General features: G+C 41.1%; 2 pseudogenes across 1 annotated transcript in view; both read right to left on the reverse strand.

The window, feature by feature from the left end:
- Window positions 1–20,430, reverse strand: part of LOC150004735 (ferritin light chain-like) — a 47,176-nt pseudogene extending 26,746 nt beyond the window's left edge. The window contains exon 1 of the transcript XR_016512309.1: window positions 19,944–20,430. The product of XR_016512309.1 is annotated as a ferritin light chain-like (transcript). The remainder of the gene's footprint in view (window positions 1–19,943) is intronic.
- LOC150004736 (large ribosomal subunit protein uL23 pseudogene) lies at window positions 4,525–4,993 on the reverse strand (annotated as a pseudogene).
- Window positions 20,431–21,476: the final 1,046 nt, after the last annotated feature.

Genomic DNA, 21,476 nt, shown 5'->3' on the forward strand with positions numbered 1-21,476 from the left:
TCTTTCTTAGAGCCTTTTAGCCCATAGATCAATTATAGATGATCTTTTCATCTCAGATTCCAACATGACTTCTAGCTCCAGGCATCATGCTGACTCCCAGCCAATAGGGAAGGAGAAAAAGGGAAGGAGAGTGCATGCTCATTCTCTTTAAAGACATGAATTGAAAGGTACATGTATCACTTCTGCTCATATATCTACTGTTCAAAGCAGGATCATATGGCTGTAATCCCTGTGTGCTGACATGCAGTTATGGTAGATATTGTTAATAACTGTCCATTATATACTCTTCCCTTCTCTTTTTAGTTATAGACTCCCCAAATTTAGCAGGAAAAATGGCTTCTAGGCAAAAATCTACATTCTGTAACCTCCCTTGTAGCATCCTGGGAGCTAGCTTTTCCCTGTGCTCTCCCGGCTTGACTAAGCTCTCAGGTCTCCAAGCTGACTGGGCAGTCTGTATGTCTGTCCACTCTGGGGTTTCTGTAACTCATTTTTTGCTTACAGATTGGACTTAGTCAACAGAAAGTCCTGGAGGAACTGCCTTGAGAGTCTTTATCTCTATCTGCTTCCATAATAGGGTCAACCTAGCTGTAAAAGAAGATGAAAAATACTATCTTTGTTGGGAAGTCATATGGTCATCTAAAAATCGAGTGCTTTTTTATGAAAAGAATAAGGATAGGATAGAAATTGTAAAACAACTGAAAATCTTTATTGCATTTAATAAAACATGTGCAATGCAGCTAAATCAGTGCTCAGAGGGGAACTTTGTAATCTTAAATGTATACATTTAAAAAGATACACAGTAGAGAAGGAACAAGCCAAGAACTCAACTCAAGAATTAGAAAAAGAACAGAGTAAACTCAAAGAAAGCAAAAAGAAGAGACTAACAAGGATAAAAGCAAATATCAATGAAATAGAAAGCAAGCAATAGAAATTATCTGCAAAATAAGGGACAGATTTTTTGGAAATATTAATGAAGTATATAAGCATCTGGCAAGACAGAGAAACAAAGGAGAATGGCACAAAAAACAAAATTGAAGGGAAAAGGGGACATGATTAACTATAGGATAGTGACTTATAATATTGTAAGAGTTATTATGAATAATTCTAAACCAATAAATCTGAAAACTTATAAATTGATCTTTTTCTAGATAAAATATAAATTACCAACATTGATCTGAGCAAGGAAAAAGGACTTATAGAGCTGTTCAAGAACTTGATTTAGGAGTCAAACAACTATTCATCCTCACCTCTTCCCATCTTCACACATGTCCCATATGGTTTTGAAGTTGAGTTTTACCATAGTCAACAGAACAGATAACTTTTGGCTTCTATGGGTTGTTCTTCATTCCACAGAAGGAAAATCTCCTGAAATCCTGTTTTGAAGACATCATATTCTTTATTTATTATATGGATGCTATGGCAAACTTCCAAGATCTCTTTTCAGGACTCAGGCATGCGTTTCCAGGCCACGGAGAGTGGTGGCTGCTGACCACTCAGAGTTAAGTCCCTTTCTAAGAATTACCTTGTCGCCCATATACAAGATTGGTAGAAGCAAAGGTCCAAGGGCCTTGCTCCATTGAATTAATGTGGGACGACATTAAAGGACCACCCTAAATCTCTTGCTGAGGTTTCCACTGTAGATGCATTTGAGTCTTACTCTTCACTCTGAGAGCCTCCCCAATAAACTAACATATAAATCTCCATCCCAGAGTTTGCTTTCTGGGGAACATGATTGAGACAATAATAAAACCAGACAAAGATGGTATGAGAAAGGAAAATTATAGGCCCATTATGATGAGGCAGGTTTATCTCAGAAATCTATACAACATTTGAAATCTAATGATATACTACTTAACTAAAAAGCAAACTAAAGAAAAAGGCTGTTTGATTGTTTCACTAACAGGAAACGAATTCATACAATCAACTTCAGTTAATGATAACAAAAAAATCTTACCCCAGCCTTCTCATGAGAAAAACCTCAGAAAATTCCAAGGGCATCCTGCAATACACATATAACTGACTAGTAGTTCTCAAAACCATTGAAGTCATAAAAAGCAAAAAAAGTCAGGAAAACTATTGTAGCCAAGAGAAACCTAAGGAGCATGTGGTCATGTAGATGGAAGAGAAAAATGACATCAGTTAGGAAAATGTAAAAAAAAAGAACTGTGGGTTTTAGTTAGTAATATGCACTAATATTGGTTCATTGTAACATATCATACTACTACAAGATGTTAATAATGGAGGAAGTTGGCTTCAAGTTATATGCGAACATTTTGTACTATCTTCTCAATTTTTCTGTAAATCTAAAATTGTTCTAACAAAGTCTATTTAAAAAATAGCCTGGAGAGAAGTACACTAATATATCTGACTTGTGAAGATAGAATAAAATAATATTTATAAACTGTTTAGTTATTGACTTTAATATCTTCTTTGTAGTTTTTTATATTAAAATTCTATCATAAGCACATATTACTTATATCATCAGAAATTTCTTTTTCTAAGAAAAAAACAACCTTCTACCTAATATACTATAAATTTAGAGTGAGGCAACCCAATAGCAAGTGGAATAGCTCATCAAAATTTCACTTTGCTCCTCAGTTCTAGGAGCTGATATCTTGGCTAGGGACAGTGGAAAGATTTGCTTCTATGTTAACTGGTCCCAGAAACTCTAGCCTTTCTTGAACTAATTCTCCATCTAAAGGATTTCTGAGGAATTTATTCTCTTCAGGGGCCAGGCATTAAGCTTCAATTTACTTCTAGGGCTGACACCAAGGAGAAGAAATAAAGAAGACAGGTTGACAAATGGACAAGGTTGCTGGCTTTGTCCTACAAGAGAAGACAGGTTGACTCATGTACAAGGCTGCTGGGCACCATCTTTGTAAATTCAGACATACACTGTGTGCTTTGAGTCTCAAGAGTGAAGAGTTAGGTTGGGGTCTCCAGAAGAGAGAAGAATTAATGAAACAGCAACTATAAACATTTGCTAGGAAATTATTGAGTTGGCCAAAAATTTTGTTTGTTTTTTTCCCATAAGATGGCTATAGTAATACTTAGTTGTCTTTAACGTCATTTGAAACAATTTTCTTAGATTGCATTGTGACAGCAGTCATATCAGTGTGCATTAAAAAGAAAAAACATCAAAATTGATGAATTTTTGTGTAATCATTTTAATATTGAAGATAGAAGAAAATACAAAACATTTTCAGCGTATTATACTTTGTCATTTCAAGAAAGGTAAAAACTCAACTGAAATGCAAAAAAAAAAAAAAATTATACAGTATATGGAGAAGGTGCTGTGACTGACTGAACATGTCAAAAGTAGTTTGCAAAGTTTTGTGCTGGAGATTTCTCTCTGGATGATGCTCCACAGTTTAGTAGACCACACATTGCTGTTTGTCTCCCTCTCCTTCTCCCTCCCTTCCCCTCTTTCTAAAAAGAAAATCTTGTAAAAAAACAATTAAGCATTATGAGAGCCATCTTATGTTAAAAAGAACAGACAAACTTTTCGGCCAACCCAACAATTCTCAAGGTAAGTGCTGAGAAGTTTGACTTCCAAAAGATATAAAAATGTAGTTTTTTAAAAAAATGCAGCCATCATTTTTCAATAAGAATGAAAATCTTTTTAATCAGTGGAGGTAATAAGTAATGAAAATAATAGCTAACATCTAAAGAGCAATTTTTATGTGCCAGGCAGTATGTTAAAAGTCTTATGTAGATTTTCTCATTTAGACCTCAAAATAATATGGCATTATAATTAATCTCAATTTATCAGTGAGGAAATTGAAAGTCAGCAAAATAAAGGAACTTATAAGGTCACTTAACACATAACCAATGCGGGAATAAGGGAGACCGAAAATAGATTTTGGCTCTTATATTCAAAGTGCCACAGTCCTTTTACCATTTATTCCTCTTTACTTGCATTATAACACAAGATAGGTTGAGAATTGAGGGACTTGTATCCTGGCCCATATTTTATAGCAATATACTCAGAAGATTAGATATGAGTTCGTTTACTCATGAACAAATAATTTATTGAGTGTTAATATGTGGAAACACTCTTGGAGGAACTGCGAGAAGATGCAGTCCCTTTCCTCCAGGACTCTATAGTATTTCAATAGTAGTGACTATTGTAGGCACTGGAAAAAAATCTATTTAAGTTTCAAAGTCTAGCTGTGATTTTCTTTATGTGTAAAATCTAATGTGACCATCTCATTCTGAAAGGTTAATACCTCTTTCTTTTGGCAGCAACAGAATTGAAAATTCTCAAGACACTTCCCATAGACTATATCAATTTTCAATACAAATGCATTGTAATTCTACTCAAGGTACATAATTATAACACTGGAATTACTTTATAAAGCATGAATGTCAGCAGATATATTTTTGAGTTAGAATTGAGTATGAAAGTCCGCAGGTTAAAACAGTGTTGTATTATTTAGTGTCCTCCATTTTTATTTTTATTTTATTTTTAATTATTTTTTTAGAATAAAATTTTTGTATTTAGAATTAGCCAGCTGCACTCAGTTTAGATGATCCCAATTTTGTTGGCAACATTCAAAGCATCATAGTCTGGAGCCAGTCGAACATATGCCTTCTTCTCTCCATCAGGCCTATTCAGGGTGTTGACTGTGGCCACATCAATGTCATAGAGCTTCTTCACAGCCTGTTTGATCTGGTGCTTGTTGGCCTTGACATCCACAATGAACACACGTGTATTGTCTTCTATCTTCTTCATGGCTGACTCAGTAGTCAGAGGGAACTTGATGATAGCATAGTGGTCAAGCTTGTTTCTCCTCGGAGTGCTCTTGCGAGGATATTTAGGCTGCCTTCGGAGCTGCAGTGTCTTAGGTCTCCAGAAGGTAGGTGACGTGTGGATCTTCTCTTTTTTTGTGGCCGTGGATGCCTTTTAGCACTGCTTTCTTTGTCTTCAAAGCCTTTGCCTTAGCTTCGGCTTTGAAGGGGCAGGAGCTTCCTTCTTCACTTTGGGCGCCATCTTCATGGAAAGGGTTTCATAGACTTGTTCCCATGGGCTTCGTGTCTTTCATTTTTAGAGGAGACTGAAAATGTAGTTATTTAGACTTTTGACAGTCTGGATGTAGTTTAAAATGACACTGATGATAAATTTTATTCTAGAGTTTTCTTTGATACCAAAAAAGAAACATGCATTTGGGTTACTTATATACCTATAAGACAGCAAATTATATGATTTCTTCACCATTGTTAAGTCAATCCCAGTCATGGTACACATCATATATTTGGGAGGTGGTTTCTTGCTTCAAGTAGTTATCATGAGCTTAGCCTATCCTCCTGACCAAAATCACTTTATGAGTTTCCTCTAAACAAAGTGCTTTCTTTGTCAGGTTAGTCACAGACCACTGCTTGGTTATAGCTCAGGGTGGGAGGTAGCACTTAACTTTTCTGACCAAATCCAAGGTCATATCAATATTACAGACACCATATGCAAGATCAACATTTCACAACATGTGAGTTATTTTTCTCTCCTGTGGACATTAGACAATGTCTAGAGACAGTTATAATTGTTACACTGAAGAGATAGAAATGCCACTGGTATCTGGTGGATAGAGGTCAGGGATGGAGATAAATATGCTATAATACACAGAACAACATCACAACAACAACAAAAAATCTCTAGCAAAGAACTATCTCACCCAAAATGTCAATTTTGTCAAGATCAAGAAACTGTTCTAGAGGGAAAATGTGGCACAGTGAGTTAAAATTGTTTTTTTATGTTAGCATATACATGAAACCTAAGAGTATTTAATACATTTGAACTTAAGGTTTAACCTGTATAATCCAATTTACAGAGAACATATGATTCCATGATAGGTTAAATATGTGGGAGGGACTTTCTTAACCTAGGTAACTTGTCCATGAGTTTTGGTCATGGCATGGGGCTAATCTTAGAACCAGTTTTCAGAAAGCCAGATTCCCCTGGACCCACACTTTTCCATTCTTCTCCTCCTTTCCAACTGTACTTTTCATTTAACACAGCTTTGACTAATAGAACTTCCTTTGATGAAAATATTTTCCATGTATACATTCTAATATGCTAGCTTCTAGCAACATGTGGCTACAATGTACTTAAAATGTCATTAGTGTTCCTGTGGAACTGATTTTTTAAAAATCTTCTTTTATTTAATTAAGTTTAAAAGCAAATAGCCACAGGTAGCTGGTAGCTATCACAGTAGACAGTGCAGATTTCACATCCTTACACCCACTTCTCAAGGTCAAATTTCTTCTCGGGTCTGACGACAGTCATAAATTGTTATTCTTTCGACTCCTTCACATTTTGCTTCTGATTCTTTGAAGATGAATATTTGGATCATGAAAAGGAAGAGATTCCCATATGACCTGGCCTCCAAAGGAATACCGAAAGAAAGAAAAAAAAAAAAGTTGGGTAGTTTAAGCTAAAAATTAGATACTTTGGATTAAATCTTTATGATGTAAAGCCTGATCTCCTACATATCCTTTTCCTAAAAGAGTGCCTCTCTCTGTCCTAGACTTAAGTAATCACACAGTTTCTCCTTCTATTACAGTGATAGAACCTGCTTCTTAAAGAGATGACTGAGTGGGCCTTCCAAGGACAAGAAATTATTCCATCAGAATAAATAACACTACATTTTTCTTTCACCTTCCCCACCATACTTCTTTTGCTTTCAATTTCTCTTTCGTTCTCCTCTCCCTCTTTTACCTCTCCACCCTTTCTCTTCTCTCTCTTCCTGCCACCCTCTTATCCCCCTCCCTTCATCTATCTATCCTTCCCTTTCATCCTTTCCATCTCTTGGTTTATAAAAACCTCTACAACACAGCCCATGATTACTTCTCCCTTAAGAAAAGAACTCGTTAACTTCTGGCCAAGATGGAGGCTTAGACAGACACAGTGGGTCTCCCTCCACAACTAAGAAAGAACACAACTACCTCAAAACTAGACATAGCCAGAAGTTACAGAAAATCAAGCTGCATAGAAGTCCAACAAACAAAGATATAAAGAAGAAATACTCACCCAGACAGGTAGAAGGGGCGGGGCTGGGGTGGAGAGGATGTGGTGTGGTGGCAGCAGTGGCAGTGGCAGGCCAGTGGAAAGCACAGTCACATGTTTTTAAAAAGTGGGGAGGGATACCTGGGGAGTGTTCCCAGTTCCTCACCAGACAATGCAGCTCACAGTCCCAGCGTCAGGGAAAATCCAGCCTCATTGCTTCTGACTATGCAGAGCAGTGGGGTTTGGAGTGGAGGCAAAAACTGCCAGTCTCTCAGCAGAGTCCTCTTGTTTAAAGGGCCCCCACAGTCCTAGAATGTCCACAGACCCACCCACTCTAGGAACAACAGCCAGGGCAACTGCTAGAAAGGCACCAGTCCCATACAGAAGTGGGAGAAGTGCCTGGAAAGGGGGAAAGTGCTGAACAAGCGGCATTGTTCCCTCTCAGACCCCTCCCCCCGACACAGCACCACAACATGGTGAAACAAGTCACCCTGTACTGACAACTACCTAAGGCCCCGCCCCTTACAACATAACAGGAGCAACAGCTCCACCTAAGATATAGAGGCAAACAAACACAGGAGCCTGTCAAGATGAGGAGACAGAAAAGTGTCGCCCAAAATGGGGAATGGATCAAGGTTCCAGTGGGAGAATAAAGCAACAAGGAGATAACCAACCTAACAGATGAAGAATTCCGAACTCTGGTGATAAAGATGCTCACAGTCATCACAGATATGCTTGAGTACAGCAAACGCATAAGGAGAGAAGTGGAGGCTATGCTAAGTGAAATGAAGGAAAATCCACATAAAACCAATGGTGAATGGAAGGAAACTGGGGTTCAAATCAATGATTTGGAATACAAGGAAGAAAAAAAAACTGTCAAGTACAGAATGAGGAAACAAGAATTGAAAAAAAAAATGAGGAGAGGCTTAGGAACCTATGGGACAAATTTAAACATGCCAACATCTGAAACATAGGGGTGCCAGAAGGAGAAGAGGAAGAGCAAAAAATTGAAAGCTTATGTGAAAAGATAATGAAGGAAAACTTCCCAAATTTGGCAAAGGAAATAGACATACAAGTCCAAGAAACACAGAGATTCCCAAACAAGCTAGACCCAAGGAGGACCACACCAAAACACATCATAATTAAAATGCCAAAGGTGAAAGATAAAGAGAGAATCTTAAAAGCAGCAAGAGAAAAGCAGAGAGTTACCTACAAAGGGGTGCCTATAAGACTAACAGCTGATTTCTCAAAAGAAACTTTGTAGGCCAGAAAGGACTGGCAAGAAGTATTCAAGGTACTGAAAAACAAGGACCTACAACCAAGATTACTCTATCCAGAAAAGCTATCATTTAGAATGGAAGGGCAGATGAAATACTTCACAGACAAGGTAAAGCTAAAAGAGTTCATTTTCACCAAGTCATTATTATATGAAATGTTAAAGGGACTTATTTAAGAAAAAGAAGATCAACACTATGAAGATTAAAATAACAACAAACTCACAACTATCAACAACTGAATCTAAGAAAGAAAAATGAAATCCAACTAGCAAACAAGAATAGGAACAGAATCATAAGTGTGGGGATCATTTGGAGGGTTGTCAGCTGGGAGGGAGAAGGGGGAGAAATGGGGGGGTGATGCAAGGATTAAGAACATGATTGTTTGGTACAAAATAGACAGGGGTAAGTTAAGAATAATACAGGAAAGGGTAAAGCCAAATAACATATGCATGACACATGGACATGAACTAAGGGGGTGGGATTGCTGGGAGAAGGGGGGTACTGGGCAGAAGGGAGAAAAGGGGGAAAAATTGGGACAACTGTAACAACATAATAAATAAAATATACTTTAAAAAGAAAGAAAGAAAAGAACCTATTACATATTATTTGGGGTTCCATGTCTATGCCTAACTGCCTTACAGGGGAAAATGTTTATAACTGTGCCATCTCCCTTTACAGAATCAAATACATATATGGTTGTCTGGAGTGTTAGTTTGGGATTCTCTTAAATGCAGGCACCAAGACAGGATTAGATGTGCAAGCATTTTATTTGGGTAAATGCTTGTGAAGGAAAACAGGGAAGGAGATGTAGGAGGTGGGGAGAGCTATCAGACTGCATGCAAGTCTGACTCTGTGAGAAAAGAAGGAAGGAAGGAAGCCTGGTGGGAAGAGTTAAGACTGCAATGCTCTTCAGCTTGGCTCAAGGGGAAGCATCAAGCCAGAGTGCCCTTCAGCAGATTTCATTTTTCCCAGGAAACAGATCTGCCTCAGTATCCTTCTGTACTCATTCATTGTCTGGGAGCCAATGAGAAGAATGGCCTGAGTGTAATGCATTGGCAGATCAAAGCTCAAATGATACTAACCATAGCTAACTGTGTTCCCTGGTGAAATTACCTCAAATCCCAAATTAGAAGGCTGTAAACTAAGGTCACTTTCCTAGAGGTCACTTAAAAGTTCCTTTAGGAGTATTCATTTACACGCAGATAGAGCATTAATTAACACTAGTATTATCTATTATTAAAGGGGGCTCAATAAGATTTTAATTTAATATCTTACTGGCTATTGAGACTAGACTTAGAGAATTGAAACTTCAAGTCTTTCTAAAAAGCCCTTTAATTCAGGTATTTCATTAATTGAATAGTTTTGTACCACCTTCTGCTGAGAATCCTGTCCTATGTTTTAAGACTATTGAAGGTAAGGACTGCATTATTTATCTTTTTTATTTTAGTATATTTGACACAAAGTATTCATTTATTCATTAAATGTTCATTGGCTCTATGCCTGGTTCTGGGGATGTGATGGTAAATGAAAGAAAGACAAATGCACCCCTTTATTCATGGCAGTATTATTCTTGGTGGCCAATACATGGCAACAACCTGTGTCCTTCAATAGATGATTGGATAAAGAAGATGTGGTACATATAGACAATGGAATACTACTCTGCTATAAGAAAAGATAAAGTACTGCCATTTATGACAACATGGATGGATCTTGTTATGTGATTATGCAATATCATAGCTAAAGTTTAACGGATGATGAATTAGTTATTATGGAGTAGCAAAGAAAAGTGATTCTTGAGATGGAATGTACTCCTAGTGAAGACAGTTGAAATGACAGCAAAGGATTTACAATATTACATAAACTTAGTTGATTAAAAACAATCGCAGAGTTTGAGAGAACTGACTGCAATTTTGAAAGAAATTTTGTGTGTAAGGTGCCATTGAGTCAGCTCCTACTCCTGGAGATCCTATAAATGAGTGATATCCACAATGTCCTGCCCTCAACAACCTGCTAAGCGCCTATAGACTCATGCCTCAGACTTCTTTTATGGAGTCAATCCACCTCATTTTTGGTCTTTTTTTCCTGCTGCCTTCTCTTTTCCCCAGCATTATTGTCCTTTCCAAAGAACCCTGTATTTTTATGATGTGTCTGAACTCAAAAAGCTTCAGTTTTTCATTTTTGCCTCCAGTAAAGTTTCAGGCTTAATTTGTGCTAGGATCCACTTGTTCATCTTTCTGAGGGTCAGGATATCTATAGAGCTTTCCTCTAACACCATATTTCAGATGAAAAACAGTTCTACTACAGTATTCCCTCACTTATCACGGGTATTACTTTCCAGATCCCCCCCACCCCATGAAGTAAGAACCTTACATTTATTCTACACTCTTAAACCTACATAACTTTAACAACATATGTGTACAGTACCACTAAATCCCACGATATAGCAAAAAATCTGCGATAAATAATTAAATATAACATTTTTAAAAATCACGCAAGACAGTGAGGCCATGATAAGTTAATTGCGATGAAGCAAGGGATTACTGTATAGGTAAAATGCTAGCAAACAGCATCATGGGCTATAAAGAAGTCATTTGCAAAAGAAAAAGTCGATTGATGCAACAAAGTTTACTGATGCATTATTTTAAGAAATTGCCACAGCCACTCCAAACTTCAGCAATCACCAACCTGACCAGTCAGCAGACATTAACATTGAGACAAGACCCTACATCAGCAAAAAGACTACAATTCACTAAAGGCTCAGATGACGCTTAGCATTTTTTAGTAATATAATATTTTTAAAATTAAAGTATATAATTTTTAAAACAGATTGTGCACTTAACAGATATAAGTATGCTATAAACCAGTAATTTTCAACTTCTTCATCTCATGGCACACATAAACTATTAGAATTGTGCAGCACACCCCTAAATTTATTTTTTGTTGATCTGACAAAAAAATAGGTATAATTTTGATACATTCATACTGCATAGCTATTGTTGTGTTTGACAGCCTCTGTTCTCATGCCCTCCCCCTCCTACCCACCTGCCTACATCTGCCTGGGGGATAGTGATGTTTTGGGCTGGAAGTTCCTCATGATAGCAGGGTGCATCAAACCAAACCGAGTTTGGCTTTGATCGGCCCATCATACTTGCAGCTGCAAGATAACCAAACTGAACTCAATAGTTCCTCTTTTATTTCCCCCTATAAAGCAACTACCTCCGCCCCTAGGAATTCAGAGTTGGAGCCAACCACAGCACAGCTCCCTCCCCGCTCTCTGATTCTCCCAATAAACTTTTTTCCTGCTCGCTGCATCTTGATGGCCTTCTGAGCAACTCCATTCTTACATTTTGGTGCCAAAACCTGGGATTGGGACACCGGCTCAACCAGGACTCCCAAGTCAGACTCGGGCCCCAAGCCATCCCCAATTCTTGGACCTGGAGTCACTCAGATATCCATGAGTCAGTGGCTCAAGCTTCCCCTCTGGCTTGCTAACACCATCCGCCTCCTTTTTCCTCCAACCTTTCCCTTGACTGCCATTTACACCCAATCAACACCAGCCCTTGGATTCATGGGTGAGTCCTCGCCTTCATCTCCTCTGGTGGTTCTGTTTTCTGGTCTATCTGAGACCATTCTGGGCAGGCCGGCCCTAAATCTGAGCACTCGGTCAGAACCACTCTTGGAGTCACCTGACTCCTTGGGTCAATCTGGACCCATTCTATGGGGTCTAATGACTCCTGGGGATGCCTAGGATGAATTAGTGCCTCTCTTCTCAGCCTTAGGCCCTTCACTCTCTGGTCAAAATGGGGACGCTCATTTCAACGGATTGTGGAGCCAGGAATGTTGGCTTGGATTCGCCCTCCTCTTCCTTCTTGGACTCAAATTAACCCTACCCATCGCCATGGGAATTGGCCAGTCCCTCCCACCCAAAGATACCCCTCTTGGGTGTTTAGTCCATAATCTCAAATCTCTCCAACTAAATGGAGAAGTCAAGGTCTGTCAACTTGTCTTTCTGTCCATTTTCATGTGGCCCCAATATTCTCTAAATAACCATAGTAAGTGGCCAGAAAATGGCACACTTGACTTCGGAGTTCTCATAGACCTCGATAACTTTTTCCAGCAATCCAGCAAGTGGTAAGAACTTCTCTATGCTCAGGCTTTCTAGACTCTTTGGATCAAACACTTTCTCTGCAAAAAGCTCACTATCCACCAAATTCCCCTTGTCCAGAAAAAGCCACCTTCCTCGTGACCTTCTTTACCCTCTCTAACCCATTCTCCTTCTTCCTTATGTGAATAATGCTCATAATAAAATACCAGGACACAGGATCTTAGCAGTAACCAAGGTAGTTGTTTATTCACAGATCTGCAGCTTTGGGTGCATCCAAAAACCAATTCAAAGGTGTGTGTCGAAAGATGAAGCTGGGGTCGTCCGACCAAGATGGAGGCTTAGACTGACATGCTCAGTCTCCCTCTATAACTAGAAAGGAATACAACTACCTCAAAACAAAAGATAAGTAGGAATTCTAGAAAATAAAACTACACAGAAGCCCAATGTAAGAAGTTATAAACCAGCGGCACTCATCGGACAGTTAGGAAGAGCAAAAGTGAGTGGTGCTGTTGGTGATAGCACCAGGGACAGCGGCAGGGAGAGCAATCCCAGCTGCAGTTGAGCCCCAGCAGCTTCCAACCCCAACACTGGGAAAAGCAGCCACCGCATTGCCTTGGACGGTGAGGCCCAGAGGGCGGGAGGATGGATCCCGGTCTCCCAGTGGAGAATAATGGCAGGAATCCATCTTGGACCCCCACTCCCACACAAAGCGCCACAGTGCCACGAAATAGGTTGCAGATCACCACCGGTCGCTGGGTAGTGACGACAAAGCACCACAGCGAAGCGAAAACGGTTGCGGATCGCCGCCGGTCCCCGGGTTGTGACGATTACACAGGCCCTGCCCCCTATAGCCTGCCCCAGAAGCAAAGCAAAACTCAAATCTGTCAAAATGAGGCAGACAACTATAGAAATCGCAATGCTGCAGCTCACCAGGCAACAGATGAAGAATCTGACAGATGAACATATAAGAAACCTATCAGAGGCTCAATTCAGAGCTATAGTTATTAGGTGGCTTACAGAATTAACAAAAGATTTGGAACAAGATGAGAAAGGACTGAAAGCCACTCATACTGAAAAGAACAAAAACACATACGAGACAAGTGGTGAGGAAATAAAATCCAGAAATCAAATCAACAAATCAGAACATAGAGAAGAAACAAACAGTCAACCAGTACGGAAAGAGGAAACAGAAAGCAAGGAAAGTGAGAAGAGGATCAGAAACCTCTGGGACAGCTATAAGAGATCGAACATATAAATTATAGGATTGCCAGAGAGTGAAGAGGAAGAACAAGAAATTGAAAAATTAAGTGAAAATATAATAAAGCAGAACTTCCTGAACTTGGGGAAGGAAATAGACTTACAGGTCCAGGAAGCACAGAGAGTTCCAGAAAAATTGCACCCAGGGAGAACCACTCCAAGATACATTATAATCAAATTGTCAAAAATTAAAGATAAAGAGAGAATCTTAAAAGCAGCAAGAGAGAAGAAAAAAATCATGTACAAAGGGGTCCCAATTAGACTATCAGCTGACTTCTCAAGGGAGACCCTGCAGGCAAGAAGGGACTGACAAGAAATATTCAAAGTAATGAAAATCAAAAACCTACAGCCACGAATAGTCTATCTAGTGAAACTGTCATTCAGAATAGAAGGGCAGAGAAAGTGCTTCCAGGACAAAATAAAACTGAAATAGTTCGTTAGATCCAAACCACTATTATATGAGATGTTAAAGAGACTGGTTTAGAGAAAGGAGGATCAAAACTATAAACATTAAAATAAAACCTGCATCACAAGAACCAACAACAGAAGCTAGGGAATTGAAACAAAAGCAAACTAAATAGGCAACGAGAGTGGGAAAAGAACTATAGGTATGGGGAACATATTGGGGGGAGGTCAGCAGGGAGGGGTAAGGGGGTAAGGGAGGGAGATGGTACAAGAATTAAGAAGCATAGTAGGAGGCAATGGAGTAGACAGGAAGAGGTTGAGAAGAACTATATGCACAACCAATGGACATGGACTAAAAGGGGAGGGACAACTGGAGGGAGGGGGGCCACCAGGTGGAGGAGAGCAGAGGGACAGAAAATTGGGACAATTGTAATAGTATAATCAATAAAACATATTTTAAAAAAATATAAAGCTAGTTGTTTTTATCCTAGTGCGAGTAAAGCGCCCCCCCTTCCTCCCTCTCCCTCCTTCTCCTTCTCCGTTTTTCCATGCTGAATACTCCAGAGTTATAATATAATGTAATTAACTAAATTAACTAAGGGTAATCTAGTTATAGGTCTATCTCCAGCTCTTCTTTAAAATTTCCCTATCTTGTTTGCTGGGCTATCTAGCTACATTTTCCCATTTCCCAGGTTTTGGTAATGAATGCTCCGCCCCCCTCAGATTTTGGATATCCTTTGTTCTCAGAAGCATTTGTGCTGAGCTGTGCAATGCCCCTTTTCTGATGCTAATATTGTTAACTCTGGCTCAGAAAACCCTCTAATTACATTTGCCCTTTACTGCTAATTACAGTAGTTCTTCTCTATATCACTGTTCATTTATCGCGGCCTCACTGTAGAGTGGGATTTTTAATAATATTATATTTAATTATTTATAGCAGATTTTTTCACTATATCATGGGATTTTGCAGTACTGTATATGTATGTTGTTAAAGTTACATAGGTTTAAGAGTGTAGAATAAATGTAAGGTTCCTACTTCGCAGGGGGTTCTGGAACATAATGCCTGTGATAACTGAGGAACATTGGGCAAAGCTCTGTCCAAACCCCCCCCTTACCTCCTCTGGGTCCCTGCCCTCTCTGTCAAAAGAAAGGTCACTGGAAGGTTGACTGCCTGACAGTCTCTCACCGGTGGACTAAACTGCCTACCCCAGCAGCGGATCCAGACATGGGCCTCTCAGTCCCAGACCTCCTTGGACTTTCCACCACCTGACGGGGCCCAGGTTTAGGAGCCCCGCCTCTCACTGCCACAGCTGCAGAACCCAGGGTAAACATATTGGTGGCAGGTAAGTTTGTCTCCTTTATCTTTGATATGGGAGCTGAGTATTCTGTCTTACCCGAATTTTCGGGGCTCCTAACTCCCTCTGCCATATCAGTTGTAGGAATAGACGACAAGGCGACCCAACCCCTAAGTACTCCTCCCCTAACCTGTCTCATTGGGCATCAGGCATTCACCCACTCCTTTCTAGTACTGCCCCACTGCCCAACCCCATTTCTTGGACGCGATATTCTAACCAAATTGCACGCATCTGTATCTCTTGGTTGTTTTAACTCCATGCCCTCACCAGATATCTCACCCCTCTCATTCTTCTTCTAATTTTAGGGCAATCCCTTCACATGATCCCAGACACTCCCTTGCCATCCTGGCTAACAGCGGTCAATCCCGATGTCTGGGACACAAACAATCCTTCTGTCACCTCCCACCACACTCTGGTCTCTGTAACCCTAAAATATGCCTCCCATATTCCCAGCAAACCTCAATACCCACTAACCCCCTCGACCTTAAATGGTCTGAAGCTTATTATAGAGCACCTGCTGGGAGCAGATCTGCTTCAACCTACTTCCTCTCCCACCAATTCTCCCATCCTAGCAGTTAAAAAAAATCCAACTAGTCTCATTATCTTGTCCAAGATCTACATACAATCAATGAGGCCACCATCTCTATCAACCCCACTGTCCTTAACCCTTATTCTCATCCCATCTCAAACCTCTCACTTTACTGTCCTGGTCCTCAAAGATGCCTTCTTCATTATCCCTGGCCTCCCAAGACCCCTTTGCCTTCACCTGGACTGACCCAAACATGAAAATAACCCAGCAACTGTTGTGGATAGTCCTGCCTCAAGGGTTTTGAGATAGTTCCCACCTCTTCATTCAAGCTCTAGCAGCCTACTTACAGCAGCTTGACCTTTCCCCAAGTGTCTTCCTACGGTATGCAGATCATCTTCTCCTCTGTAGTACATCTGAAAATCTTTCTCATCTCCACACTGCCTAACTCCTAAACTTTCTTGCCAGTGGGGATACCGCATGTCATGAAACAAAGGCCAGTCCTCTCAAACTCAGATCACATATCTCGGACTCTCCATCACCGCCATTCATAAACCTAACTCCAGAAAGACAAAACCTAATAAGTACCTCCCCCCTGCCCTGTACTAAACAGGAACTCCTATCATTTTTAGGCCTCACCATTTTTTTCAGAACTTGGATACCTAATTTTGGATCCCTGGCCAAACTTTTATATCAAGCAACAGCTAGAGACTTGTCTGAAACCCTAGAAAACTCTCAAGCCCTCCTTAAACTTTTACCACACTCAAAATGGCACTCATCCAAGCCCCAGCCTTAGCCCTTCCAAACCCAAATAAACCTTTTCTCATATACACTGACACAAAAAAATGGTTTTGCTTTCGAGCTGTTAGCACAGCAATATAGACCAGACTAATAGGTTATAGCCTACTTTTCCAAACCACTCGATTCCCCCTTCCTAGGGTGGCCAGCCTGCCTCTGCGCCTTAGCAAAGGCAGCAATTCTCAGTCAAGAAACCCTTAAGTTAGTTCCCTTTGCCCAGGTAACAGTCCACTCCTTTCATGTTATTTCCATCCTACTAACCCACCAGGACATCGCTGCAGCATCCCCATCCCGAATTCAGTTCTTACATACCTAAATGCTTCAAAATCCTTAAATCTCCCTACATAAATCAGCTCTCCCCCTCAACCCTGCCTCATTACTTCCCCTGCCCCACTCCACACCCATACCCATAACTTCACTCAACATCTCTCCCCCTTTTTACACCCCTTCCCCAACATACAAGACACCCCTCTATCCCAAGCGGAATCCTGGTTTATAAATGGAAATTCCTAAAAGATCGGCCCAAAGGGAGCAGAATATGCCATCACTACCCTCGCCTCCATCATTGGTTAAGGACACTTACCCTCTGATACCTCTTCCCAACAGGCAAAACTTATTGCTCTAACACGGGCCTTGGTCCTTACAAAAAATCATCAGGTCAATATATACACTGACTCTAAATATGCCTATCACATCATACATTCATACATATTAATTTAGAAAAAAGGGGATATCTTATCTGTAAATACTTTCCCATCATCAACAAACATCTCATTCTCAAACTTTTTCAAGCAGTTCAGCTTCCGACAAAAGAAGAGATTATCCAACGCAAGGGACATCAACTCAGGAAAGATCTCATAGCTCAGGGAAATCACAAAGCAGACACTGAGGCAAAAAAATAAGCCCATGCCTCTTCCATCTTCCTTATAATGCCTACTGAGGCATCCCCTTATGCAAAGGAAGAAAGATGCATCCCAGTTAAGCTTGGAGCAACCCAACAAAATGGGTAGTTTCATCTACATAACAAAATAATTCTCCCCAATAATCATGCTCAACATATTCTTACCAAACTCAATAACCAATTTCACATAAGTGCAAGATCACTACATGCTTTATTATCCCAAACAATACATCACACTGGCATGCTAGCCCAGCTAAAAAACATCCCGTATTGGGTACATTTCTCCCGTATCAAACTTGCTCCTCAGGTCCCTGAATCTCTTCTAACCTTGGGTCTTAAACCCACCATCACCCAGCTCATCCCCATCCAGGAAGAGACACAAGCAACACCACTCATGTATTCCTGCACCCCCACTGAAAACCTGACAGTAAAAATCACCCAAGCCCAACCTTCCTCTAACTAAGCCTTCTACAGACCTACTCTTTACTCATCTCGTCTCGCAAAAAATTTTATTATACAAAAAGCCCCCCCCACCCCCAGACGAACTCTCAGTTTTTAGAATGCGTCTCAGATGCTGGCTGCAGGGAGGGACCTCTCAGCCACTACATTCCTGATGAAATTTACTTTTACACTTTCATCCTAGTTCTGTCCCTAGCTGACTTACTCGAATCACCATAACCATGCTGACTCTCCTCACAATTACGGTTACCGGCCTTCTAACCTTTGCTACCTCATATCAATATTCTCTAACCCCCACAATACAGTGGATAGTGCGCTTAACCAACAAAACCAACTGCTGGGTCTGCCCCCACTCCTTCCACCACCCAGACATTGAAATAACCACATTCCCACCCAATCTCACCACCTTATATAGCTTTACTGCCCACTTTCTCCCATCCCCCTACTACATGGAGTCAGCAGATCTCCCTGAAGCAGCCCAGCCAGTAGCCACCGTCCTCATATTATAGGTCCTGCCGCTCTCTGCATCCACTTCAGGCATGTCAATGATACCTACATTCAGCCTCGCTCATTCAACCCTTCCCTTCTCTGCAACCACACCCTAGACCTAGCCTTCATACACTATGAAGGCCGACCAAGAGCTCCTATTCACCCTTACATATTAGCCCAAATTCACAATCATAACACTTCAGATTTTTCTGCTACCCCTACATGAATCATGGATTTTCAATTTAACCAATACAGCCAAAGGTTTCTTCACAACATCCTCCATAATGTTTAGTGCCAGTCAATAAAAAACAAAACTCACCCCAGTTACATTGCCATCACCAAAGCACAATATAACACTACTATTTCACTTTAAGGGATGGGATATCACTTTCTCTGTGGCATGCAAGCATACCTAATAATTCCTCCTTACTAGACTAGCACCTGCATGATAGCCGCTCTAATACTAGATGCCTCTATACTAAGCCCCCAGCAAATGGCCACTTCCGAGGAAACCCCCAACCTTGGCTCCTTCCTTGAGACTTCCCTCTTGTCTTGCCCCTGACACAAACGAGATCGGCAGTGGTCTGAGTTTGGCAGACATGCCTACAGCAACTCTATCCTTGAACAACCGGGAATAGGGCACTCCATATATAGAGGCTTCTTCTGGTTCGTAAAAATACTCCGATTAAAAAAATCAGTACTAAATCTTTCTTTATCCTTTCAAGAAACTTGAAATGCCACCCTCCAAGCTCTAGAAAGACAGCAAAGAATCCCTAAATAGCCTAGCAGATGTAGTTCTCCAAAACAGGAGGGCTCTAGACATCATCACAGCCAAAGCAGGGAAAACCTGCTCCATGCTAAACAAAACTTGCTGTTTTTACATCAACAATACAGGCATAATTAAAGAAAATTTACAAGTACTTAAAAACCACATTGACATTATTGCCCAAGCGAGGAAACGAGCATGTAGAGAATCCTGGTTCGGAACCTTCCTCTCATACTTCTCCTCTCCATTCAAATCGATCCTAGTGCCCTCATAACCCCACTACTTCTCTTCCTATTGCTTGCCCTTGGCCCTTGCTTCCTCAAACTGCTAATTAACTTTATTCAAAAAATGGTTCAATTCATGACAGCCTCTAATGTCCATAATATACTCTTTTTTTTTCTGCAAAAAGCTTTATTGCTTCCATTTGGTCCAATACATGGGAGAGGGCTCCAGGGTGGTTAAAGGGGTGTCTAGTCATTTCAGGGAGAATCTCAGGCAAAAGGCAGACACCAGGGAAATGCAGAGGGGCCCCTTAAAGACCTCTGGGCTCCAAAGACTTCCTTCCTAGTCATTCTTGAGGGTTAGCCTTTTGAAGAGATACTCACCCATCCCAGCCTGGGGGCTGGCCAGCTGGCGGATGTTAGTCAGGTGGTTGCCCATCTTCTCGATGATCTTCACCTCCTCATCCAGGAAATGGTTCTCCAGGAAGTCACAGAGATGAGGGTTTGTGTGGGCAGAACCCAGGGCATACAGATCCAAAAGGGGCTGGTTCAGGTTCTTCTCCAAGGCTAAGGTGGCTTCCATGGCATCCTGGGTTTTACCCCACTCATCTTGGGAAGACTTCACCACATCCTGGAAGAGAATGCAGCCACTGCACTGGTTTTGCAGCTTTAAGAGATGTTCGGTGCCCTTGCGCTTCTCCTCGGCCAACTCTCAGAAAAAGTAGCCCATGCCCTGCAGAGCCACATCATCCCAGGCAAAAAAGAAGCCCAGAGAGAAGTAGATGTAGGAGGCCTGCAGCTGCAGGTTGGCCAGGCGGTTTATGGCAGCCTCCACCTCAGTGGAATAATTCTGACGAACTTGGGAGCTCATAGTCATTTGGCAATGAAGATTTAAGGCCAAAAAAATGGTATTGGCTTGTCTCAGAGGCTGAAGAATGCTGAGATGGTTCCAAAGGCGGTGACTAAAAAAGATGTTGGAGGATAGCTGGAAAAAAAGCGCGACCCTAGGTCTGTTCCGTCCAAACTCTGTTGAAGCAAGAGACAAATCCCAGGATCGTGGAGGGTACTGTCCATAATATACTCTTATTAAGATCTTTCAGATATCAACCCATGGCAAGAGACAACCCCCAAGCTGGCAGTCAACTCCCTCCCATCGCCCTAAGTCCATAGGAAGTCATTATAGAAGAGATTCAACGACCCCTCTCCCAACTGATCTCTGCCACATAAAATTATTCTGCCATCCCCCAAAAAACACACCCACCCCTCGCCTCCTTTTATTAAAACAAGGCCAGAATGACATCCTTGGTTCCCATGCCGCCCCCTGCCCCCCGCCCCCCCTGCCTGCAGCTGCCTGGGAGATAGCGATGTTTTGGGCCGGGAGTTCCCCACGATAGCCGGGTACATCAAACCAAACCACGTTTGACCTTGATCCGCCCATCATACATGCAGCTGTGAGATAACTAAACTGAACTCAATAGTTCCTTTTTTTCTTCCCCCTATAAAGCAACCTCTTTCTTCCCTAGGAGTTTGGTATTGAGGCCACCCACAGCATGGCTCCCTCCCTGCTCACTGATTCCCCCAATAAACTTTTTTCCTGCTTGCTGTGTCTTGGTGGCCTTCTGAGCAACTCTGTTCTTATAGTATTGGCTGTTGTCATTGTTTTGGTTTGACAACCTAAGGGAAAAGAGGTCGGTGCCCCTTACTAAACAGTCAGGTATTGCATGATTTTAAAATTTTTGCTGCACACTGGTTGAAAATTGCTAGTATAACTTCTATATGTGCTGGGAAATCAAAAAAATCGATGAGCCTCACTTTATTGCAATGTTTGCTTTATTGTGTGGTCAGGCACTGAACAAAGCCCATGATGTAAGGAGCCTGATTCTTTCTCACCAAGCCTGGAACAATGTAGGTATACAG

This window comes from Furipterus horrens, unplaced genomic scaffold, assembly GCF_987537825.1.
Source record: "Furipterus horrens unplaced genomic scaffold, mFurHor1.1.pri manual_scaffold_7, whole genome shotgun sequence".
NCBI lineage: Eukaryota > Metazoa > Chordata > Mammalia > Chiroptera > Furipteridae > Furipterus > Furipterus horrens.